Raw genomic sequence first — 27,286 nt, forward strand, 5'->3', positions numbered from 1 at the left:
TTTCTCGTGGCCTTGAACATGTGTGCAGTGTCTCCTTTGTATGCAAATGCAAATGCATATGCAATACGCTGAAGCTGAATAAAGAACACAGAACTAATTTTAAAATAATGTTTGCTGCAGCCTCCAGTCCAATAAACAACTTGTACCATCAAGCCAAGTAGGAATCCGTTTAGCGACTGTCTCCTTTCTTCTAACCTTCCAGACAAGCCGGCTGTAGCAGTTACTTGAAAACAAACCAAATCCACTGAGAGACTAAGCCAGGGTACTCAGCACTGTATGACACATTTCCAAATAATTCCAAATCAACAAAGCAACATTTGGTCCTTTATTACAAAACCAGCAAAGATGAACGATCTTGTAGTAATAAAAATCTAATGAAACTAAATTAGCGATATAGCTTCAAATTAGTGTAACTAAGCATTCTAATTAGGAGTATCAGAATTAGTGTTCGATACATGTTTAAATGGTCAACAACAAAAAAAATCACTCTGTGTCGCTCAAACCCTCCCCCTAGACGAAATGAAACAACTATCTAAAACAAAGCGTAAGTACATAACTGTGCTCAATTGCTTATACCATATCCCAAACCACATGACAGATTACCATATTAAACATGCCACAAAATACAATACAGACAGAAAATAGATATATGGCTCCAAATCTCAGTCCTTTGATGATTACATAATAAAAATTATAACTACATACTACTAAAATAGGAGACACAAAATCTTAAAGGACAAATATCTGAACATTTATACAAATGTCCTCTTTCTTCTTCCAGTCAAGCCATGCAACAGTCATCTAGGCCAGAGGTTACCAGCACTTAGCCCAGTACAGAGACCTTTGCCACCACTCTCTGTCAAGTCAAGGTTATGAAGCTTCTAGAGCTGTAGCTTCTCAAACCTCTGCCTCCTGCAGAAGACAGATCTTGATTTATAGTCTGTCCAAACAGCTGGTCTTGGTCTTGATGCACACATGCTACAAACTCCTCTTCTGTCTGAAAAGTCTTAAATGACTCTTCCCACGATCCATGAGTTTCGAAGCACTGTGTCAGCAACTATAAGCACAATGTATCCTGAGTGGAAATTGCATCATACATAAACACTATAAAATTTCTACAAATGTACTGTGGAAAGCATCCTGACTGGCTGCATCATCACCTGGAATGGGGGTTGTGGTGCATAGGATCAAAGTAAGTTGCAGATAGTGATAAAATTAGTCAGCTCTATCATGGGTACTAGCCTCAGTAGCATCCAGGGTGCAGTACCTCAAAAAGGTGGCATCCATCATTAAGGACCCCCGCCACTGAGGACATGCCCTCTTCTCATTGTTACCATCAGAAAGGAGGTTCAGAAGCCTGAAGCCACACACTCAGTGACTCAGGACCAGCTTCTTTCCCTCTGCCATCTGATTTTTGAATGGACACTGAAACCATGAACACTACCTCACAACTTTTTAAAATTCATGTTTTTGTACTACTTATTTAACTATTTGATATACCTATATATACTTACTCTAATTCACAGTTTTATCATGTATTGCATTGTACTGCTGCTGCTGCAGAGATAACAAATTTCATGACATATTAAACTTGATTCTGTTTCTGGCCATTCTGACATTCCTGTAACTGTGGTAAATACTTCTTAATCACTTCTGGTAAGATGGCAATAGTTCAGTCGCTTAAAACTATTGCTCCATTTCATTTCTTACCTCTGCACTCTTTATCTCCTTTTTTTCACTCCAGTCTGTTAAATTTTTTGCTCTTCTACCTGCCTGCGAATACATCTGTCCGACAATGGCGACAATGTTTTCCAAATCTGGGAAAAAAGAAGTCTCTACGACTGCGACTGTCTCTGGTTCCTCTGCCGAGATTATCTCCATTTTGGAACAGCACCGACAAGAGATTGTATCTGAACTTAAGTCTAAATATAAGTCTTCATTCAGTTTGTTGGAGTCAAAATCGGATCAAATTTACGCCAGAGTGGAGAATCATGCCGAACGTCCCTCTCATCGTGAGTCAACTACCGAAGAATTAAAATGTCGTGTTCAGCAGCTGGAAGCCGTCTGTTGCAATCTGAGTGAGCATAACACCAAGTTAACATCCAAAGTAACTGATCTCGAAGGTCGGAGCAGACGTCATAATCTACGAGTCCTCGGTCTGCCGGAGGCTATCGAGGGTGGATCTCCTGTTGAATAGTTTTTCTTCACTCTGTGAGAGTTGTGGGAAGGATATTCTTTCGACCCCACCCGAGTTAGACAGAGCTCACCGTACATTTCTGGTCAAGCCTGAGTAGGGCTCTAGGCCACGTCCGGTTATTCTGTGTTTTCATCGATATCAGGTGAGAAACCTTTTGATCATGGAAGCATGTCGGAGAGGAAAATTGGATTTCAAGGGTCATTTTATCTGTATCGTTGAGGATTATTCGTCTCAAGTTCTGAAGCAGCATGCCAAGTATAAAGAAGTTATGAAAGTGGATTCAGGCCCTCTCTGCGTTATCCAGCCCATCTCTGAGTAACTATTAGTACTGGACAAAAAAAAATGGGTTAACTTGGTTACAGAAGCTCAGAAATTTATAGAAAGTCTTCCTGCCATTTCGACTCCATCAGACTCGGTCTGATTATTTAAAATGGCTGATAAGTACTTTTTAAAAATTTTTCTCCTTTCTGTTTTTTTTCTGTTTTCTTTTTAAATTACTGTTTTTTTGATAGTTCATCACAGGTAAACTACTCTGGATTATTATTTTGAATTTAGTTTAATACTTCTTGATGGAACTGTTTCTCTTTTCTTGATGTATAATTTTAATTCGTAGTGCATAAGCTCTCTGGTTTTTGAATTGTTAGTTACGATGATGTTACAAAACTGGAAGCTGGATTTTGGGGTGCTTTTTCTCTGAAGAGCTTGCTGCTGCTTTTTGGTAGCTTTCTTGTTCTGGGACTTGAGGGGGGAGGGGAGGGCTCCCTAGTGCCAACACCATACATTGAACCTTCAGTTATTCTTTGTTACTCAGGGCATTCTTTTGTTCTGATTCTCTTGTCTTAGCTCTTGCCCCAGACCTGTTATCTGAATGTTTGATCTTGTTTATGCCTACTACCCTTTATGCTTTTTTAAATTACAATGTTTAGCCCATTGAATTTTATAAGCTGGAATGTTAAGGGATTGAACCATCCTGTTAAAACAAGGAAGGTGTTTTCACAACTTAAGCAGCTCAAAGCTAACATTGCATTTTTGCAAGAAACACATATTCATAGCATTGATAATTCTCGTCCTATATCAAGGTGAGTGAGACAACACTTCCCATTCTGGACATTATCCATTCTGCCTTCCCGGCTAAAGCCAGGGGGTCTCTATCCTTATTAATCAAAATGTTCCCTTTGAGCTTCACAACAAAGTATCTGATACAAATGGTCATTTTATTATTATCTTTGGGAAATTGTATAATTCTAGGGTAGTCTTGGCTAACCTGTATGCTCCCAATTCAGATGATGTGAACTTTTTTAATCGTTTTTCCTCTTTATTGCCTGATTTAAGTTTCTATTCTCCTATACTGGATGGTGATTTTAATTGTTGAGTAGATCCAGTTTTGGATCGATCGTCCTCTGTTCCCAGACTACCCAGTAAATCTGCTTTATCTATTCACTTTTTTCTTTCTAATTATGGTATATCCGATGTGTGGCTTTTTTTCATCCTACTGACAGAGATCACTCCTTTTTTTCACAAGTCCATCATACTTTTACTAGAATTGATTATTTTTCATATTGTGTACAGTTTTGGTCTCCAGGTTTAAGGAAGGACATTCTGGCAATTGAGGAAGTGCAGCGTAGATTCACTAGGTTGATTCCTGGGATGGCAGGGCTGTCTTACGCAGAGAGATTGGAGAGATTGGGCTTGTACACGCTGGAATTGAGGAGATTGAGAGGGGATCTGATTGAAATGTTTAAGATAATTAAAGGATTTGATAGGATTGAGGCAGGAAATATGTTCCAGATGTTGGGAGAGTCCAGTACCAGAGGGCATGGATTGAGAATAAGAGGTCAGTTATTTAAAACAGAGTTGAGGAAGAGCTTCTTCTCCCAGAGAGTTGTGGAGGTGTGGAATGCACTGCCTCGGAAGACGGTGGAGGCCAATTCTCTGGATGCTTTCAAGAAGGAGCTAGATAGATATCTGATGGATAGGGGAATCAAGGGATATGGGGACAAGGCAGGGACTGAGTATTGATAGTGAATGTTCAGCCATGATCTCAGAATGGCGGTGCAGACTCGAGGGGCCGAATGGTCTACTTCTGCACCTATTGTCTATTGTCTATTGATTCCACTCTTGTGATTATCAGAGTATATTGATTTCGGATCATGCCCCAGTAACCCTGTGTATAAATTTTCCTGGTCTCCCTCAAATGAATAAACATTGGCATTTTAATCTGACCTTGTTATCAGATAATGATTTTGTAAAATTTATGGAGGACCAGATTACTTTTCTTTAAACACTAACACATCATCTGAAATCTTATCCCAGGTTGTCTGGGATTCCATGAAAGCATATTTGAGGGGTCAAATAATTTCATCTACTGCGAATTTGAAAAGAAAGACCCATTCGGAGTGATCAGATTTGATCAGCCAGATTAAAGCAACAGACCAACTGTACGCCCAGCCCAAAATCCCCAACTGTACAAGAAGCCAGTAAACAAAAAATTACAAAAATTCAAATGGGAAATGGGAACATTACTTCGAATCATTCTGAAATTAATGACACATTTAAGAATTATTATTCTCGACTTTATACCTCTGAATCTTTAAATTATAGTATCTCTGTTGAGCATTTTTTAAACAATTTAAATATTCCTTTGCTCTCTTATGGTCTTAAAACAAAACTCAATGAGCCATTATCACTAGAAGAAATATCTTCTGCCACTCCTGCACTGCAGTCGGGTAAATCTCCTGGACCTGATGGCTTTTTTACAGAATTTTATAAATCATTTTCCTCACTGCTTTCGTCTCAATTATTCTTAGTTCTATCTGATTTGTTTAAATATGGTACATTGCCAGCATCATTTAACGAGGCGTGTATCATTCTTTTAGCCAAAAAAGGTAAAGATCCAACAGAGTGTTCTTTGTATGGGTCGATTTCTTTGTTAAATGTCAATGTTAAAATTGTGGCTAAAGTTTTGGCTCATAGATTAGAGAACCTGAACCTTCTATTATTTCTGAACATCAAACTGGTTTTATTAAAAATCACCTTCCCTTTTTAAATATACGACATCTATTTAATATCTTATATTCACCCTCAATTGGGACTACTGAATGTGTCATTTCTTTTGATACGGAGAAAGCGTTTGATCATGTAGAGTGGAATTACCTTTTAGTGGTTTTAGAAAAATTTGATTTTGGATGAAGTCTTATTTCATGGATTAAATTGTTATATTCATGTCCCACCGCTTCTGTTTTGACCAACTCTCAGCAATCCCATTTAGCCTTAAACATGGCACCTGTCAAGGATGCCCTTTAAGTCCCTTACTTTTTGATTTGGCCATAGAGCCACAGGTGATTGCATTTCGTAGCTATGCTGATTTGACGGGGATTTGGAGGGGAGGTGTTGAGCATAAAGTTTCTCTTTATGTTGATGATCTTTTACTTTTTATATCAAATCCGACTACTTCCTTACCCCACCAATGTTTTTAATTTTTAATCAATTGTCAGCTTTCTGATTACAAACTTAATTTACACAAGAGTGAACTCTTCCTAATCAATAGAGAAGCACAAGCATTAGTATTTCATGTCCTCCCTTTTACGGTAGTTAATAATCAATTCACTTACCTTGGTACTACAGTAACAAGGAACTTCAAGAACCTATTTCGAGAAAATTTTGCTAATCTTTTAAATTCTATAAAACAGAGTTTGACATAGTGGTCACCTTTGTCCATGTCACTGGTAGGTCGAATTAATGTGTTAACATGTATATCCTTCCTAAATTTTTATACTTATATCAGTTTTTACCATTTTTTATCTCTAAAGCTTTTTTTTGATTCGTCAGATTCTATTATTTCATCCTATCTATGGGGCAAATGTTCTAGACTTAATAAAGCTCACCTTCAAAAATCTAAAAAGGAAGGTGGTATGGCCTTGCCTAATTATCATTTATATTATTGGGCAGCCAATATTTGTTGTCTTGATCCTTCTTTCATAATCAGTCTGACTGCTCAAAATGGGTGGCAGTGGAGTTGAACTCTAGTAAAGATCTATTTCTGTACTTTTTGGATTTGCACTTCCTTGTCACTTGCCTAGACTAATTGTTAATCCTCTTATAAGACACACTCTGAGAATATGGGCTCATTTCAGAAAATATAATGGCCTTCATGGTTTTTCTCTCTCTAGTCCTATTTTACACAATCATCTTTTCTTACCTTCTATGTAAGACTCAACATTTCATGATTGGTATAGAAAGGGCATTAGGTGCTTTGAAGATCTTTTCATGGATAATTGTTTTGCATCCTTTCAACAACTATCTGTAAAGTTTAACCTACCTAATACTCATTTCCTTAGATATCTTCAAATTAGACATTTCATTAACCCTTTAATATCAAATTTTCCTGAGATGCCCGAGAAAAACGTTTTGGACCTGTTTCTTTGTATTAATCCATTGGGTAAAGGCTTAATATCTTCTGTTCATGATAAGTTAGTGACCTTGAGGCGTGCCTCTTCGATAAAATTAGAACTGCTTGGGAGCATGATTTAAATATTTCTTTATCTGATACGGTTTGGGATTCAATTCTTAAGTCAGTTAAATCAACCTCTTTATGTGCTCACCACTGCCTTTTACAGTTTAAGGTTGTACATAGGGCTCATATGTCTAAAACTAAATTATTCCGGTTTTATCCTGACATTAGTCCCATTTGTGACAAGTGTAAAGGGGGCGAGGCTTCTCTTATTCATATGTTCTAGTCTAGAGAAATTCTGGAGAGAATTTTTTTTATCTTTATCCCATATTCTTAATTTCCACTTAGAACCTAATCTTCTAATTGCTCTTTTTGGCACCTTGGGTGAGACAGACATGCATTTGAGTCCGACTAAACGTCGAACACTATCTTTTGCCTCTCTTTTGGCTAGACACTTAGTTCTTCTTAGGTGGAGAGATGTTGCCCCACCCACTCATGCTCAGTGGCTTAGTGATATTATGCCCTGTTTAGAACTTGAAAAGATTCATTATTCACTTCACAATTCAGATATAAAGTTTCATAAAGTGTGGGGACTTTTTCTGGAATACTTTCCTAACTCCTATTTAGATTAAACTTATTCTTTTTTTTTGCACCATAATCCCCCACTTTCAGCTTTTTTTCCTGAAAGTTTTACATTTTTTAAATGGGGATTACATTATAGTTTTGGAATTATATTTTAAAATATATATTTACAGCTCTGTGGGGTTGAACGCTCTGATTAATTTTTCTTTTACATAGTGTAATGGTTGTAATGGTTGGCCTGGAGTTTTGTAGTAGGAGGGTGGGGAGGATACCAGCTTTATATGATTTTATTTTGGGTGCTTTTCCTTATTGTTATGAATTATATATTAGGCACATTTGTTTTGCACTGTATAAACCTTCATTTTGTTGATGGTTTTTTTGTAGTTGTATTGTAGAAACTCATTAAAAATTAATTTTTAAAAACTTCTTGACCCACCATTTCCAACACAAGTTTGACTTGTATAGGACCTGCTTCCATCTATGATGAGAATAAATGTCTTCCTTTTAGATCTCTCCTGGAGGTAAGAATAGTGCAAAACATGATTGGGTATTAGTGGTTCCAAATCACTGGGATAAAAGCATGCTTTAGTAATTGGACAACCATTGATAATAGCCTCTGCTTCACAAAGTTTTGAGTGGAAACCCTCCTCATCAAGATTCTGTACCTTCATGGTGGAACTGAAGACCTTTCGCATAGACCTGATCAATCTCTACCAAGTTCTTCCATGATGTGAACCACCTGTGGGGTTAAAAACACAATTAAATCCTTTTTGAAGAAGGATATCACTGATCTGAGAATGATTCCACTCCTCAATAGCTTCTTTTGTCTCACACTCAACACCAACAAAGCTTATCACATTATCAGAGCATAGTTCATGAACCTGTACTCATCTTGTTATAAAGCATTGAAGTGGATGCCACTTCAATGTGAACAGCTCATATAGCTAGACAGGTAAATATGACCCCACACCTCTTCACTCTACTCCTTCTGCTCTTCACCTCAAAAGGTCCAAAGTAGTCCATTCCTACACATGTAAATAGACGTTCATCGAGAAAGACCCTGTCCAGAGGATCTGCCATGTATTGGCATCCTGGAGCAGTGTGCAACCATCAACAAACAACACACTTCGACAGGATTCTTCTTATAGCTGTACCTGCACCAGAAATCCAGATTTTTTGACGCAACCTGGATAGCATGGTTACGACCACCATGTCCCACCTCTTGATGTACATGCCTCAGAATGATATCTGAGATATGAAGATCTTTTGCCAGTATAACCGGTTGTTTAGATTCTTCAGGCATAGCTGCCCTACAAAGCCGTCTACCAACTCTCAGAAAGCCATCTTCAAGTACTGGATTGAGCTTGAAAATATGGCTGTTCCTTTTCATACTTTCTCCACTTTGCAAACTTGATGATTCATCTGGAAATCTCTTTCTTTGGCAAAGCCCAGTGATCTCCATTTCAGCCTTTATGAGCTTCTCCACTTGAAAAGACAATCTCGGTCAATCTGATCTTTGGCCTTTTCAATCTCTCTCTCCAAAGAATACCCTCATTGTTCTTTATCCAAGTTGGACTGAACACAGCGATGTTCAGTTGCTTCCTCTTCTAAGAAACAGCAGCAGTTTTTTAAATCTGAGAATACAGCTCACCATATTCCTCAAATGAGTCCAAGATGAGACGTAACCACGAGAAAATCTGCAGATGCTGGAATTTCAAACAAGAACACACACAAAATGCTGGTGGAACGCAGCAGGCCAGGCAGCATCTATAAGGAGAAGCACTGTTGACGTTTCGGGGCGAGACCCTTAGTCAGGACTAACTGGAAGGAAAGATAGTAAGAGATTTGAAAGTAGTGGGGGAGGGGGAAATGGGAAATGATAGGAGAAGACCGGAGGGGGTGAGGTGAAGCTAAGAGCTGGAAAGGTGATTGGTGAAAGTGATACAGATCTGGAGAAGGGAAAGGATCATGGGACGGGAGGCCTCAGGAGAAAGAAAGGTGGGGGGGAGCACCAGAAGGAGATGGAGAACAGGCAAACAACTAAATATATCAGGGATGGGGTAAGAAGGGGAGGAGGGGCATTAACAGAAGTTAGAGAAGTCAATGTTCATGCCATCAGGTTGGAGGCTACCCAGCCGGTATATAAGGTGTTGTTCCTCCAACCTGAGTTTGGATTCATCTTGACAGTAGCGGAGGCAATGGATAGACATATCAGAATGGGAATGGGACGTGGAATTAAAATGTGTGGCCACTGGGAGATCCTGCTTTTTCTGGCGGACCAAGCGTAGGTGTTCAGCGAAACGGTCTCCCAGTCTGCGTCGTATCTCACCAATACATAAAAGGCCACACCGGGAGCACCGGACGCAGTATACCACACCAGCCGACTCACAGGCGAAGTGTCGCCTCACCTGGAAGGACTGTCTGGGGCCCTGAATGGTGGTGAGGGAGGAAGTGTAAGGGCAGGTGTAGCACTTGTTCCGTTTACAAGGATTAGTGCCAGGAGGGAGATCAGTGGGAAGGGATGGGGGGGGGACGAGTGGACAAGGGAGTCGCATAGGAAGTGATCCCTGCGAAAAGCAGAAGGGGGGGGGAGGGAAAAATGTGTTTGGTAGTGGGATCCCGTCGGAGGTGGTGGAAGTTATGGAGAATTATACGTCGGACCTGGAGGCTGGTGGGGTGGTAGGTAAGGACAAGGGGAACCCTATCCCGAGTGGGGTGGCGGGTGGATGGGGTGAGGGCAGATGTGCGGAAAATGGGAGAGATGCGTTTGAGAGCAGAGTTGATGGTGGACGAAGGGAAGTCCCTTTGTTTAAAAAAGGAAGACATCTCCTTCGTCCTGGAATGAAAAGCCTCATCCTGAGAGCAGATGCGGTCGAGATGGAGGAATTGTGAGAAGGGGATAGCATTTTTGCAAGAGACAGGGTGGGAAGAGGAATAGTCCAGGTAGCTGTGAGAATCTGTAGGCTTATAGTAGATTTCAGTAGATAAGCCGTCTCCAGAGATGGAGACAGAAAGATCAAGAAAGGGGAGGGAGGTGTCAGAAATGGACCAGGTAAATTTGTGGGCAGGATGAAAGTTGGAGGCAAAGTTAATGAAGTCGACGAGCTCAGCATGTGTGCAGGAGGCAGCGCCAATGCAGTCGTCAATGTAGCAAAGGAAAAGAGGGGGACGGATACCCGTATAGAGTTGGAACATGGACTGTTCCACAAAGCCAACAAAAAGGCAAGCATAACTGGGACCCATGCGGGTGCCCATGGCTACACCCTTGGTTTGGAGGAAGTGTGAGGAGCCAAAGAAGAAATTATTGAGAGTAAGAACTAATTCCACTAGATGGAGGAGAGTGGTGGTAGGGGGGAATTGGTTAGGTCTGGAATCCAAAAAGAAGCAAAGAGCTTCGAGACCATCTCGGTGGGAGATGGAGGTATATAGGGCCTGGATGTCCATGGTGAAAATAAGACGGTGGGGGCCAGGGAACTTAAAATCATTGAAAAAATTCAAAGCGTGAGAAGTGTCACGAACATAGGTGGGAAGAGATTGAACAAGGGGGGATAAGACCGTGTCAAGGTATGCAGAAATGAGTTCGGTGGGGCAGGAGCAAGCTGAGACAATTGGTCTACCTGGACAGGCAGGTTTGTGAATCTTGGGTAGGAGGTAGAAACGGGAAGTGCGGGGTGTGGGAACTATGAGGTTGGTGGCAGTGGATGGGAGATCCCCAGAGCTGATAAGGTTGGTGATGGTATAGGAGACAATGGCCTGGTGCTCCTTAGTGGGGTCATGATCAAGGGGTAAATAAGAGGAGGTATCAGAGAGTTGTCACTGTGCCTCAGCCAGGTAGAGGTCAGTATGCCAGACAACAACAGCTCCCACCTTATCAGCAGGTTTTATAGTGAGGTTGGGATTGGTGTGGAGGGAGCGGAGAGCAGAGCGTTCGGAAGGAGTGAGGTTGGAATTGGAACAGGGTGTGGTGAAGTCAAGATGGTTGATGTCCCGTCGGCAATTAGCAATAAAGAGATCCAGAGCAGGTAGAAGACCAGAGCAGGGTGTCCATGAAGAGGAGGAGGGTTGAAGATGGGTGAAGGGGTCATCGGTGGGGGTAGGACAGTCCTTGTCAAAGAAGTAAGCTCGGAGACGGAGCCGGCGGAAGAAGAGTTCAGCGTCATGGCGTACGCGGAACTCACTGAGGTGTGGGCGAAGGGGGACAAAGGTGAGGCCCTTAATGAGGACAGAGCGCTCTGCCTCAGAGAGTTGAAGGTCGGGGGGAATGGTAAAGACCCAGCACGGATGACAGATGGGATCAGAGGGGGGAGGGAGGCTGGTGGTGTCAGTGGAGAGGGAAGGGTTGGGGTGAGAGGAAGATGGAGCCTCTGAGGGCCCAGGAGCTGACGATGGGATCTGAGGGAGAGGGGATTGCAGAGTGGTGGTGGGGGAAGGGGAGACGGGAGTCACAATCACAGTTTCAGTGGAGAGGGAAGCATTGGGAAGTGATGGATTGTACATGTTACCACATTCACCTCCTCTTCAATCTACATTGTAACACTTCTCTTGATTTCCAGATCAAAAGTTCTCCAGAACAATCGGGATTCACAAGCCATTCACTTCCAGGCTGAAGAAGATACTGGGGCTCTGACACCCATGTCTCATTCTTCAGGAATGCTCTTTCCTTCAACCCTCTAGGCTTCACATCTGCCAGGTTGTTTGAAGTATTTACAAATCTATATTGAGATGCCTGCGAGACATTAAGAAATGCTGAAACTCTATTTGCAATGAAGATTCAAAACCTAGAAGTTTTGTTCTTGATATATTTCAGCACAGAAGCACTATGAGTCCAAAACACTAAGTCATGAAGCTGCATGTGCAACTTCTTCCTCCACTATCTGTTCATACAGCTTGCCAGCATAGCAGTGATGAGCGAAACTGACTTCAACAGAACCTTCCTAGATTTTCCCGTAATAAAAGTGCTGTGTACCTGAGAGCACATTTTGTTCCACAATAGGCCAGTCACTGCTCCATAGCCATCCTCGCCTGCGTCTGTAAAGTGGTCTAACTGTACAGCAGTAATTTCTCTAAAATCCAGGTGTTTTAAACATCTAACAATCTTGAACTCTTCCAACTGGCAGATTTCTTTGAGCCAGCTTGTCCACTCATGTGTAACTGATTCCAGCCCTTTCCTACATAGATCTTGTAGGATGTCCTCAGCAGGTAGCACCAGCAGACACAAGATTCCTAAAGGATCATAGATGGAACTAACTTTGGAAAGCATCTGCCTCCTGGTGAGTCTCTATCTTGCATCGTGATCTTAAACTTGAAAATGTCAGACTGAATGCGCCATTGAACCCGCAATATTGTCTCCATTGAAGGTATATCTTGATCCGACTTCAATTCCTTCATGTCCTTTGCTCTTTGCTCTTCTGGTGTCACAGCTAGGTCACTATTTCTGTTGCTCATCCACTTTGTGAATCAAAAGCTGCCTCAAGCACAAGGTTATGATAGAGCCTCCACTTCACCCTCAGAGAACACTGACACAAGGAAGTCATGAACATCTCACAGCTGAACTGTTCATCATTGTCATCTGTGCATTTCCTAACAGTGAAATTGGCATAGCTCGGTGTTGTGGTAGTTAATAGTGTTATTCCTATGTTACCCACTCCCACATGGGAGGACTTCACAAACTGTACAAGCAAGGCTATCAATAAAATTCAGTGGAATCTTTTGCATGCTGGTGCCTTGCTTTATCCTTCAATAACAAACACAACACAGTGTCGATCATCGATGATCTGGTGCTACAGACGAAGTGGGGACCCCAACAAGAAAGAATTTACAGTAAGACTATTCCTGTTTGCATACGTCTATTGAAAATATCCAGAGACTTATCACTGTCTATGCAAGTTTGCCAACTGTATGCGCCATAAGGCCTGAGTTGAGAAAGGGCTAGGGTTGCTAGGCAACGCCTTCAAGCTACACCCAGCCATTAGCCTGGGAAAGTTCACAGAAACACACACACACACAAACTCAGAGAAGTCAGTCAACTTTCAGGGAGAGAAAGAAGACTTTTGTAATCCAAATAAATAAATAAACAAATGAACAAGAAATTGGAGCAAATCCTGCAGTACCTACATCTGCTTACCTAATAAAGGCCCTGGGACATTTGATTTCTCTTAACCAGGGGATTTTCAGAGATGGCTCAGACACTTTGAGAGATTTAGGGTTGCAAGCAATCTCACTCAGGCTTCAGAAGAGCGTCAAGCACCACACTGATGTACTGCATGGGTGATGAAGCAGGTGACATCATGGGTGGATTCGGACTGACAGATGCTCACAAAAAGGTGTACAGAACAGTGTAGGCAAATTCAAAGAATATTTCACAGCGGTGAAATGTGATACATGAGAGCATGAAGTTCAGCTCCAGAAAACAGGAGCCAGATGAAAATGTAAATGACTTTATCACAGCATTGTTTGCCCTGTCAGATGATTGTGCATATGGAAATCTGAGAGATGAGCTCATTTGAGACAGATTTGTTGTTAAGCTACTAATCACCAAGTTGTCAGAGAGACTTCAGTTGCAGGCAAATTCCACGCTAGAGAAACCTATTACTATGGTTGGGCAGAGTGCTTGTCAGCAACAGACAGAACTCAGGCATGAAAACGTTACTGAGGTAAAGCTGCAGGCTGTACAAAAAGAAGGGTACATGTTCAATGTGAGTATTATTAAAAGTAAGTTAATACTAGTCGGGGAGCTGTTGGTAGCAGGAGGCGGGATCCGGGGTTGGCGGGGTTTTCACTCCCAGTATGCATTGCATATAGTTCCTCCACCCATGCCACACGAGGTACCTGGAAGCCTCTGTATTGTAAATATTGTTTGCCGTCCCCGATACTATCTGCCATGCTTGTAGCACAAAGGGACATTTAGCTAAAAAGCGCAGGAGCATAAAGGGTAAGGTTTATGCCTGGGCAGGGGAAAGCTCAGCAGACTCGGGCAGCCATACACCACCTAGGAGAAGCAGACGGAGAGGCAGCATCACTGAACTCAGATAATTTTTGGGCATGGTGAATTATTGTGGCAAGTTTCTTCCGGACCTCTCACAGGTTTTGGCCCCACTGTATAAGCTGCTTCACAATGACACTAAGTGGTGGTGGGGTGAAGAGCAGGAGGAAGCTTTCAAGAAAGTGAAAGAACTGCTGCACTCAGTGAAGCTGCTCGTTCACTATGACCCCGACAAGGAGATCACCCTTTCATGAGACGCTTCGGCCTGTGGAGTCGGGGCAGTTCTCTCACACGTAATGGAGGACCGTTCAGAGAAGCCTATTGGTTTTGCTTCACGTACCCTGACGGCTGCTGAGTAGGGCTATTCACAGCTAGACAAATATATGGATCATAAACCACTGATGAGCCTTTTTAGGGAGACCAGATGCATCTCACCGCTAGCCTCAGCCAGGATACAGCGTTGGGCTCTCACATTGTCAGCCTACCAGTATGCTATCGTGTACAGAGCGGATGGGGATAATGCAAATGCCGATGCGCTGAGTCGACTCCCGTTACCTGAGAGACGCCTGTTACTACATGTGTGCCTCCAGAGACTGTGTTTTCATTGGACAGGCTGTCCGAGACACATGTAAAGGCGACCCAGATCAAGCAATGGACAGAGAGGGACCCAGTCCTGTCTCAAGTCAAGACTTTCCTTTACAAGGTCGGCCCAGAGTCGTGGAAGGAGAGGAACTGAGGCCTTATGCCAAATGCAAGACCAAACTGAGTCTGCAGGATGGTTGCATTTTCTGGGGGGCGAGGGTCATCGTGTCTCCCCCTGGCCATTCACAGATTGTGGATGAGATTCGTGAGACTCACCCAGGGGTGTCTCAAATGAAAAGCCTTGCAAGATCCTACGACTGGTGGCCAAGATTGGATCAGGATCTGAGAACAAGGTAAAATCATGCACGCAATGTCAGACCAATCAGAACATGCCACCACCAGCTCCTTTGCACCCATGGGAGTGGCCAGTCTACCCCTGGTCTAGGCTACATTTGGACTTTGCTGGCCCCTTTATGGGACAGATGTTTCTTGTAATGGTAGATGCACATTCCAAATGGATCGAAGCTCACATCATGAGCAACATCACAGCCCCCTCAACCACAGACAAACTCAGGCAAGTGTTTGCAGTCCACGGGTTGCCTGACACTCTGGTCACTGATAGTGGCCCGACGTTCACCAGTGAGTTCATGCGGCAGAATGGCATTCGTCACATTCGGACGGCCCCTTTCCACCCAGCCTCAAATGGTTTGGCTGAGCGGGCTGTTCAGACAGTGAAGGAAGGCCTGAAGCGGATGACAGGGGCCTCTCTTAGTACCCGGCTTTCATGTTTCCTGTTTAAATACCGCCTCACACCACAGAGTACGACTGCACGCACTCCAGCAGAGATGCTGATGGGGCGTAGACCTAAGCCAAGATTGGACCTGCTGCGCCTGGACATGAAGGCAAAAGCGGAGAGAAAGCAGGAAAAGCAGAAGGAGGGACATGATCAACATGCACGAGACAGACCGTTAGAACCGGATGACAATGTCTGTGTGAGAAACAATCAGCAATGGCTACCTGGGGTTATTCTTAAGCAGAGCGGTCCAGTCTCCTATGTTGTTAAGCTGACTGATGGGCGTGTTTTCCGCAGACATCAGGACCGTCTGCGTCATGATTCCGGCTCAGAGGTAGACAGTTCCATGGAGTTTCCAATGGTGAGACAGACTACTGGGGAAGCATGTCCACCAGTGACTTTGCTCGAGGGAGAGACACTGGCAGAGGGGGCAGAGTCCCCTGAAGAGGATGGACATTCTCACACAGACACACAGACCCCTCTCGTGACCCCAACTCTAGACCCACCCAAAACATCCTCACCAGCGGTGCCTACTGGGTCACCGGGGTAGTGCGTAGATCGCAGCGCACTCACAAACCTCCTGACAGACTGAATCTTTGATTGGATAATTTCTTTTGTTGCTAGATTGAATGTTGAATCTGCCACGTTTTTTGTAGGTGCTTTTGTATTGGTAACCTGTTGCTAATGATACCACTGTTTTTAATTCCCAGTTCTTCTATATTTGGGGAACGTTGGATTTTAAAGAGGGGGAAGTGTTGTAATGTGAGTATTATTAAAAGTAAGTTAATACTAATCGGGGAGCTGTTGGTAGCAGGAGGCGGGATCCGGGGTTGGCGGGGTTTTTACTCCTAGTATGCATTGCATATAGTTCCTCCACCCATGCTGTACAAGGTACCTGGAAGCCTCTGTATTGTAAATATCGTTTGCCGTCCCAGACAAAGATGCTCTTTTGGCCATCAAATTGTCGAGTGGAAGTTACCACAGTACAAAAAAGGTGCAGTCAGAAAGATTACAGATACAGGTGACAGTAGAACTCAGCTCAAATGAACAAGACAAGTGAAACAAAGGACAGGTAAAATGTCCAACTGTCGGAGATGTGGCAAGTCTCCATTCCTCATCAGAGAGCTCATTCCAGCAAAAGAAGTGAAATACCAACGTTGGCCTTTATAAAAGCCAGTGTTGCTCAGAAACAGTTTGAGTAAGAATCAAAGAAGACCATGATTCAGAAGAAGAGAGAGGTTTCTTTAGAGCTCCAGGCTCAAATAGACAAGACTGCTGTATTGCAGTTCCATTGCAAAATAAGGCAGTGATGTTCAAAATAGAAACTGGGACAGATGTCACAGCCATCCCTGAATGAAAACAGCCATTACACTAAGCCCAACAAGAACGTGCTCATGGGGCCAGGGAAACATAAGCTCAGTGTGAAAATAATGTTTACTACTTCCATCTGTAATAATGAGAAGCAGTTAAAGGAGAATGTCTATGTTGTTCAGAATCTCTTTGCATCACTATTGGGACAATGTACCATCAAGAAGCTGAACCTCACTGCAAGGTTGGATTTGCTAAACAATGTCCAGAGGCAGGAGAAGAACCAGGAATTGTTCTCAGGCCTGGGGTTACTTAAAGAAGAATACTTTATCCATCTGAGGCCAGGAGTGACATATAACTCTCTGACCACAGTGAGGCATATACCATTGATGAACAAAGTAAAAGCTGAATTTGAGAGAATAGAGGTGTTTGTCATCATAAATAGAGTGAATGGACCTATTGACTAGTGTGCAGGCATTGGTCCTGTTCCCAAGCCAGATGGCACAGTGAAGTTTTGTGTTGATCCAGCAAAACTGAATAAGGCAGGAGGAGTTTATTCTGCATTGGGTATGCTGGATGGAGCAAAGTTCTTCACCAAACTAGATGCAAACTCAGGGTTCTGGCAGATCCGTTTAACTCCTGAGTGACAGAAGCTCACAGTCTTTCTCATACCATACAGATGCTATGCCTTTAAGAGACTCTCCTTTGGCATCTCATTAGCCCCTGAACTCTTTCAGATGAGAATGAACTAAATTTGCGAGGGACTGGAAGGAGTAGTCTGCCACATGGTTGATATACTCATCTCCGGAGGCTCAAATCAGGACAATAACAAGTGTTGAAGCAGCCTTGGAGAAAGTGAAACAGGCAGGAATCACCTTGAACAAAACAAAATCTAGGTTGCAAAGTTTGCCACCAACTATCCTGAGTGGGAGGGCAACCAGTTTCAGACAAATTGGCAGGAATTCGGAACATGGAATAACCTGTGAATGTATGAGAGATCTGCAGTATCCTTAGCATGGCAAACCAGTTGGGAAAGCCCATTCCAGAGAAAATAAAGCCAATACGTGACCTCCTCACTTACAGAAATGTTTGGACTTAAAGCAGAGCCTATCTCTCCACCAACAGTGGCATCCTCTGATCCCAACAAAGCAACTAAGGTCTCAGCAGACACCATTTCCTTTGGCCTGGGGGGAGTGCAGTGGTGAATAAAAACTAGTGACCTATGCATCAAGAGCATTACGTCCACATTGAAAAGGAGCCACTGGCCCTCGTGTGAATCAGGGTTCACAGGCTTCAGTTACTACTTGATAGGCACTAAATTCCTACTTGAAAATTCTCACTTGTCAGCCTCCTCAGTTCAAAACATTTGGATGACATCTGCAAAGATTCAGAGTAAGGCTTATGTGATACTGTTATGGCAGTGAACACGTTCCCAGCAAATCTTTCACAACACCAGACACTCTGTCATGGGTGCCAAGCAAACGTGAGTGGATGGAAGCTGACTCCGCCTCACGGAAGCTCCACATCTACACACTCAGGTACAGGAAAGCTTTCCTGCATCAAAGAGTAAACTAGACGGAACTTGTGCTAAGTGGAAAAGGACCAAGTCTGCATAAAGGTTATGCAATACCGTGAGCATGGATGGCCAACTGTTCCTAAAGGAGCTCATAAACTCCGACCTCACTGGCTTGAAAGAGATACACTCACCCTTCCTGGTGCTTTGCTGCTAAAGAGCTCCAAACTTGTCATTCCTCCTTCTATGCACACCAAAATCAACAGTTAAATCCACCAAGGAGATGAAGGCATCGAGAAATGTTGGCTAAGAGCAAGGCAATCCGTGCTGTGGCCTGGTCTGAGCACACAGCTGGGAGATGATGTAAGGTGATGTGAAAACACCACTAAAATCATGCAGAATCTCTGTCCCACAGAATTCCCAGACTTCCCATGGCAAATTTCAGGCACAGGCATTTCTGAACTGAGAAGAGAAAAATATCTTCACTTTGTGAATTACTGCTCAAGGAATGTTGAAGTGTCCAAGCTGTCCTCTGCATGCTCAGCAGCAGTTCTACAGCACCTGAAAGCTGTATTCACTTGACATGAAATACCAGAGACACTCGTAGACCACTGTGCCAGACAATGGTCTACAATTCAGCTGCTCAGAATTCCAAGCCTTTGCTAGAGATGATGAGTTCAAGCAGCAGACAACGATCTGCAGTACCCACAGGCAAATGGAGAAGTGGAAAGAGATGCAGTGTTAAGAGTCTCCTACTGAAGGCGGAAGTCCCCAACAAAGCACTGCCAGCTTATTGCTTCACACCTCTTGTGAATGGGTACAGTCCATTAGAGCTGACAATGGGCCAGAGACTGAGAACAAGCCTACCCATTCTTCCTTCCTTCCTCCAACCTCATTTACTAGATAGAGACAAAGTGAGAAATTTTGAGACAACCCAGCTTGAGATAATGAAGAGCATGCATGATGTCAGATGGAGAGCAAAACCTTTGTTGCCACTCAGGAGTGGTGAAACAGTTTGAGTTTCAGACCAACTCACTAAAGGAACAATAGTTCAGCAACCTGCACCATGATCGTCGATAATCAGAACATCACAAGGTGAAATCAGGCGGAATAGGTGTGCGCTCATTGACCTTCAAAGTCCACAAAAGGTAGAAAAATAAATAGAGTGGCCTGATCCTTATGATGACAACCAGTTATGGTGGTGGATACACCTGTACAAGAATCTCCATCCACTCCATCACTTTCAGGAACCTATTCCAGACTGCCCTACCACAGGGATATATTCCATAGTTTAATCGTTTAGAGCAAGCAGCAGTGAGGATAAGAATAGAATGAGGTGACAGATAAATGTGTGGATTTATTCTGGATAATTGGGTCCTTTTCTTGGGCAACAAGTGTACAAAAGGGACAGGTTGCACTTGAATATTCTTTTTTTTTCAATTTTTTAAATTGATTTTCAAATAAAGAATATACAAATACAAATCAAAAGAGGAGTTTAACAAGTAGATAACATAAAAGACATATAAACAGCAATAATAAAAACAAAAAGCATATAATATCAAACTCAAATAGGTAGTATATTATGCTGTTATATATACAATGGTCAGAGAGAAATTACAACTCCTCATAGCAATCGTAAAAAAAAAGATTGGAAATTTTATTGATAGAGAAAGAAAAACCCCACTAACTAAACTAAAACAAAAAAGAGAGAAAGAAAAAAAAGAAAAAGAAAGATTGAGTAGTCCAAATGAGGATAAACTTAAAAAAGAACGAGAGAGAAAAAAGAACACATCCTTCCAGTCATCTCCGAACCTTCATGGACAAGGATATTCTCCAAAGAGAATAAAGAAAAATAAATAAATAAAGATGAATTAAATCATGTGAAAATATTGAATAAAGGGTCGCCAGACTTGTTCAAAGTCAAAAGATGTATCAACTGTCCGGCTTCTAATTTTCTCCAAGCTTAAACATGACAAGATGGAGGAGAGCCAATAGAAAACAGTGGGCGAGTTAGATTCTTTCCAGTGTAGCAAAATAGCTCTCCTGGCCAGTAAAGTTGAAAAAGCTATCACATGTTGGGCAGAAGCAGACACTTTGCTTGCTTCCTCTGGGAAAATCCCAAAAATTGCTGTAAGTGGATTAGGTTGAACATCCATATCTATAACTTTAGATAATATTCCAAACACATCCCTCCAAAAATTATTTAAACTTACACATGACCAAAACATATGAGTTAGAGTAGCCATCTCTGCGTTACATCTGTCACAAATAGGGCTTATATTCGGAAAAATATACGCCAATTTATCTTTGGACATATGGGCCCTGTGTACTATCTTAAACTGAATTAAAATATGGCGTGCGCAGATAGATGAATTATTAACTAAATAATAAATTTTACTCCATTGGTTATCTGAGAGTGAAAGTTGAAGTTCTACTTCCCAGGAGCGTTGAACCCTATCATTAGGCGATGTGCGAGCATTCATTAACTGTTTATAAATGATAGCTATTAATTGTTTTTCAAAAGGTTTAAACTGAAAAATAACATAAGCCAAATTTGAAGAGCAGATCAAGTGGTAATTTGGTAAAAAATCATGTAAGAAATTCCTAACCTGTAAATACCTGAAAAAATGTGTATTAGAGATATCATATTTATCCATTAACTGTGAAAAAGTCATTAAACAGTCTTGTAAAAACAAATCTAAAAAAGTTTATATTCCCTTAATTTTCCATGTTAGAAAAGCCTTATCCAAAGTTGATGGTTTAAAAAAGAAATTAGAATAAATATTACTAGAAAGTAAAAAATCATTTAATTCAAAAAATCTACGAAATTGAAACAAAATTTTTAAAGTATGTTTAACAATAGGGTTGAGAGCTTGTTTACCTATTCTGGAGAACGAAAACGGAAGTGGAGCTCCTAATAAAGAAGCTAACGAAAACCCCATTACTGAATTTTCCTGCAGCTGTAACCATGAAGGGCGATCTTGGTTGTTTATATCATAAATCCAAAAAGTAATATAGCGAATATTAGTTGCCCAATAATAAAATCTAATGTTTGGTAAAGCCAGTCCTCCATCTTTTTTTGATTTTTGCAATAAAAGTTTATTCACTCTAGAGCTTTTATTATTCCAAACATAAGACAAAATCAGAAAGACTAATTTATCAAAAAATGTTTTTGGAACAAAAGAGGGAACTGCTTGAAATATATATAAAAATTTCAGTAGAACAACCATTTTTATAGCATTTACTTGACCTATCAATGACATTGACATAGGAGACCATTTGGAAAGCACCTGTTGAGTATATTCAACTAAAAGGAAGAAATTACACCTATATAGGTCTTTAAATTTTTTTGTAATTTTGATACCAAGGTAAGTAAAATGGTTTTTGGCAATATTAAAAGGTATTTGATCATAATAATCAAAATAATTATTAATAGGAAATAATTCACTTTTATGTAAATTAAGTTTATATACAGAAAAAGTACCAAATTCCATAAATATAGATAACATAGAAGGAATAGATTTCTTAGGATTTGAAATGTAAACTAATAAATCATCCGTGTATAACAAAACTTTATGTAATTTATCCCCTCTCCTAATACCCTGCACAGAATTAGAACCCCTAAGAGCAATAGTAAGTGGTTCTAAAGCCAAATTAAATAATAAAGGGCTATGGGGACAGCTCTGATGTGTACCTCTATATAATCTAGAGTAAGGAGACTTTTGGTTATTAGTGAGAACCACAGCTACCGGGGCATGATAAATCAATTTAATCCAGGAGATAAATCCTGGACCAAAGTTGAACCTCTTCAAAACCTGAAATAGATAAGGCCACTCCACCCTATCAAAGGCTTTCTCTGCATCCAGAGATACAATACATTCAGATTCTTTGATTGAGGGGGAATAAATGATATTTAATAATCTGGATACACATTCCAGTGGGTCTTTCCCTTTTTTTGGAATCAATGAAATTAGTGCTTCATAAAAAGTTTTAGGAGGGTTCCCAGAAGATGTAGAATCAGTGAACATTTGATGAAGATGTGGTATAAGCGTTTCGTGAAAGGTCTTATAAAATTCTACCATATAACCATCAGGTTCTGGAGCTTTACCTAATTGCATAGCCTTGGCTATCTCCTCTTGTTTAATAGGTGCTTCTAACATATCAACATCTTGAAACGAAATTTGAGGTATGTTTAACCTTTGCAAAAATCTATTCATAGTGATATTACTATCAGAGAATTCAGATTTATAAAGATTAGAATAAAAGTCCATAAATATCTCAGTAATTTCATAAGGGTCTAAAGTTTCTGTTCTATCTGGTCGGCAAATTTTTAAAATCTGTCTTCTGACCATCCCAGTCTTTAACTGACCAGCTAAAAGTTTAGCAGATTTTTCCCCATGTATATAAAATAAACATTTAGATTTAAATTTTTGCTGTTCAATGGGAAAGGTCAGAAGTAAATCATACTGTGATTGAAGTTCGACCCTTTCCTGAAATAGGTCTTCAGTAGGTTTAACTGAATACACTTTATCTATCTGTTTAATTTTACTAATAAGCACTGACAATTCTGCTTTAGTTTTCTTTCTCAAGGCTGCTGAATATGAGATTATCTGTCCCCTAAGAAAAGATTTCAAGGTGTCCCATATAACCAGATTTGACATTCCTTAAGTTGTATTAAATTCAAAAAATATAGAAATTTGCTCCTTAATGAAATTAACAAAAGCTGGATCCTGTAACAAAACGGGGTTCAATCTCCACTGTGAGATTTTCAAAAATCTATCCAGGAGCTTAGGGGTTAACTTTAAAGGAGCGTGATCTGAAAGCGCAATGATGTCATACGCACATTCAACAACAGAGTTTAACAGATGTGTATCTAAAAAAAAGTAATCAATTTGGGAATATTTGTGATGGATGTGTGAAAAAAAGGAGAAATCTTTATCATTGGGGTGTTTGTATCTCCAAATATCGACAAGGCCAACAGTTAAAGTCACCACCCATGATCAGCTTATATTCATTGAGATTCGGTAACTCTGAAAAAAGTTTCTTTAAAAAAATCAGAATTATCCACATTAGGTGCGTATACACTCACAGAGCATAATAAACCAGCATAATAAACTTTTGCTCACATAATAAACCAGTAACAATTAAATATCTTCCAATCAAATCAGTAGTAGTATTAAGGTGTACAAAAGGGGTTTGGGGACTAAGAAATATAGAAATGCCTCTGTTTTACTATCCGACAGTGAGTGAAAAAGTGGCCCTTTCCAAGAGCGAAAAACCTGTCCTCGTCCTGTTTTCGAATATGAACCCTAATGCGCAAAAATAATATCAGCATTCAGTGTTTTTAATTTCTTAAAAATCTTTTTACGCTTAATGGGATGATTGACACCGTTCCAATTCCAAGATATTATATTCAGTTTATTAACATCCATGTTTAAAATTGAGTTTAATATTATATAAAAGAAATGTTACACGTACAGATTAAACCAAAAGGCGCGGGGACAACCCGAAGGAGTGACACATTTACGAAAGAGAAATCCATCAAAAGAACTGCCCAATCAAGAAAAAAACCTACTCTAATAGACCCCTCCCCCTCCCTCCGCCCAATAGATAGAAAGGAAGGAACCGATAGGCTGGTCCCATACTAACTAATCACCTTTGACCCTGTTCACCAACTTGCAGCTCCATATATTAAAAAAAGCAAAAATTCCAGGGGAAATAGCCATAATAAAAGGCACAAACAGAATTCAACTACTATAATGTTGTGTCTAACATTAATAAAAACATATCAACAACGGCCATCTTAGAATCAACTGAAGTAGCTTAAACATATATTCAAAAGAAAGAGTAAATCCGAGCAAATAATGTTACAAAGAATACTCTTTCTGTTGAAAAAGAAAAATAAATGAATATATATATATAAATGAACAGACCTAAAACTATAAGTATTGAAACAAATAAAAAAAATAAAAAGATTAATACACAACAGGTCCTACACGGACCACTAAAGTACAATACTATAAAGGTTCCCTACAAAACAGTTATATATGTATTAATTATTAATAAGGTAAAAAAATTATATCGACCACGTCCCATACCAGAGAGTGAAAAGGTATAACATGTACTTAACTCAAAAGCTCCATAAACAACTCATGCAGCAGATACTTCAGTATTAGCTATTGAATATTCGATGTAACTTTAATATTTTATTCAGTAGGCTGAACTTTAAAGTTTTTAATATACTCCCATCCCTCCTGAGGAGAGTAGATTCTCAATGGTTGAGATTTTTCAGAAAAATTTATCAGCTTTGCTGTAAAGTGAAGGGAGGGATTTAAATCTAATTTATACATTTCAGTCATAAACTCGATATTTCTTTCTTTCGGCAAAGATTTCGGGGGGATAATCTTCAACTATATGAATGTGTGTTGAATTAAAGAGTAATTTCCGTTACTTTCTGGCTTCTGGAAGAATAGCTTCTTTAGTCGTGTAATAATGCAAAGAAAGTACAGCTGCTCGAGGATGTAATTCGGCTGAACGGCGAGAGAATGGAATTCTGAGGGCTCTGTCGATTAAGGGACTAGTTTCGAGGGTCCCATTGAAAAGTGAGTACAGCATATCTGAGAAGAATTTTAACAGATCGCCAGCTTCAGTATTTTCAGGCAGTCCCAGAATACGCAGATTCTTCCGACGCCCTCTACTATCTAAATCAACCATTCTTTTCTTCGTTTTAGATAGATCCGAGGTAATTTCATTGATTTTCTTTTCCATTGAAGATATCTTCATTCCTTGATCTTTAATAGTTTGCTTGAATAAATCATGCTCTCTCTCGATTCAGGTTGTAGTCTGCTGAAGTGTCTAAAGTTGAGAATCCAAGTTTTTCAGTGAGTCTTGAATCGCAGAAATAGCTTTTTTCAAGCTTCCCGTTTGAATCGGTCAGCTTATCAATTTTAGTATTAAGCGATCCGAATTCCGACTTCATGTCTTATATTGAAGAAAATATTCCTGCTAGCGTAACAGGTTCCTCCGTTTTCTTGGTTTGTTCCGTTTGCTCCATTTCGGGGAAAGCCTTGCCGCTTCTTAATTCAATACCAGAACGACTTTTTTCGGCCATTGTAATTAAGTCGTAAAATCCTTCAGTAGAAGTAGTGAGTCATCAGAACCAAAAGGGATCTGTTAGTGGGATATAAAATATATTAAGAGAGAGAGAGAGAGCAGCTAGAAACGTGGCCTACTCCATATGCTGCAAAGATGGAGAATCCTTGAATATTCTTGCAGGCTGGTTTACTAGATCTGTTGGGAGTGCCTTAAACTAATATGGCAGGGGAATGGGAACCAGTATGATAGAGCAGAGGAGGAGCCAGGAGGTTTATAAGCAGCTGATGGGTGTAACATGAGCGTAAGGAAGGACAATCCAATGGTTGGGTATAAATGCAGACAGAACAAAGAGTTAAATTATACCACAGATGCAAAATTCTAAAGGGCGAAGAATGTAGGACTGAAGGTGCTGTATTTAAATGTGTGTAGCATTTGGAATAAGGTGGATGAACTTGTGGCAAAATTAGAGATTGGTCAGTATGACGTTGTGGGCATCACTGAGTCTTGGCCCCATACTTGGGTGCTTAAAATCAAAGGATATACTGTGTATCGAAAGGACAGGCAGGAAGGCATAGGTGGTGGTGTGGCTCTGTTGGTAAGAGATGGAATTACATCTTTAGACAGAGGTGACATAGGGTCAGAGAACGTTGAATCTTTGTGGGTGGAGTTAAGGAACTGCAAGGGTAAAAAACCATTATGGGAATCATATATAGGCCTCAAAATAGTAACTAAAATGTGGGTTTGAGATTGCAAAGGGAGCTGGAAAAGGCATATGATAAGAGTAATGTCATAATTGTAATTGGGGATTTCAATATGCAAGGGGACTGGGAAAATCAGATTGGTGTCAGTTCACAAGAGAGGGAGTTTGTTGAATGCCGATGAGATGGCCTTTTAGAGAAGCATGTGCTTGAACCTACTGGGGAGAGTATAGCTTAGACTGGGTGTTGTGGAATCTTATTAGGGAGCTTAATGTAAAGGAACCTTTAGGAGGCAGTGATCATAATATGACTGAATTCATACTGAAATTTGAGAGGGCGGAGCATAAGTCACATGTATCAGTACTGCAATGGAATAACGGGAATTACAGAGGCGTGAGAGAGAGGAGCTTGCCCAGATGGATTGGAGGAAGATACTGGCAGGGATAATGGTAATGCAGAGGTAGCTGAAGCTTCTGGGAATAATTTACATGGCACAGGATAGATATATCCCACAGAAGAAGTTCTCACACAGTGGGGTAGGCAACTGACAAGGGAAGTTAAGGACCACATAAAAGCCAAGGAAAGGACATATAAAATGGCAAAAGTAATTGGGAAGTTGGATGATTCAGAAGCTTTTAAAATCAAACAAAAGGCAACTAAAAAGTTATAAGAAGGGAAAAGGTGAAATATGAGGGTGAACTAGCCAATAGCATAAAGCAGGATAGAGAAACCTTTGTCAGTTATATAAAAAGGGAGGTGAGAGTTGATATTGGATGACTGGAAAATGTTGCTGGTGAGGTAGTAATGGGGGACAAAGAAATAGCAGATGAACTTAATGAGTACTTTGCATTTGACTTCACTGTGGAAGATACTAGCAGTGTGCCAGAGGTCCATGAATGTCAGGGAGCAGGAGTGAGTGTCATTGCTATTACAAAGGAAAAAGTACAAGCAAATCCAAAGGCCTATATCCCAGAGTCCTGCAAGGTTGCTGAAGAAATAAGGTATGCATTGGTCTTGATCTTTCAAGAATCACTTGATTCTGGCATGGTCCTGGAGGACTGGGAAATTGCACATGTCACTCCACTC

At 40.8% G+C, this 27,286-nt stretch overlaps 1 long non-coding RNA gene across 2 annotated transcripts in view; it reads right to left on the reverse strand.

Moving 5' to 3' along the window:
* Positions 1-338: 338 nt before the first annotated feature.
* The window catches only part of LOC132378609 (uncharacterized), a 46,650-nt gene continuing 19,702 nt past the window's right edge, over positions 339-27,286 (reverse strand). The window contains exons 2-4 of one of the 2 annotated variants that reach the window (XR_009507129.1): positions 7,895-7,968; positions 7,666-7,744; positions 339-2,525 (exon numbers count right to left, since the gene is read on the reverse strand). This is a non-coding gene — a long non-coding RNA (uncharacterized LOC132378609). The remainder of the gene's footprint in view (positions 2,526-7,665; positions 7,745-7,894; positions 7,969-27,286) is intronic. The other variant, XR_009507128.1, reaches the window with a different exon arrangement.

This window comes from Hypanus sabinus, chromosome 20, assembly GCF_030144855.1.
Source record: "Hypanus sabinus isolate sHypSab1 chromosome 20, sHypSab1.hap1, whole genome shotgun sequence".
NCBI classification, from domain to species: domain Eukaryota; kingdom Metazoa; phylum Chordata; class Chondrichthyes; order Myliobatiformes; family Dasyatidae; genus Hypanus; species Hypanus sabinus.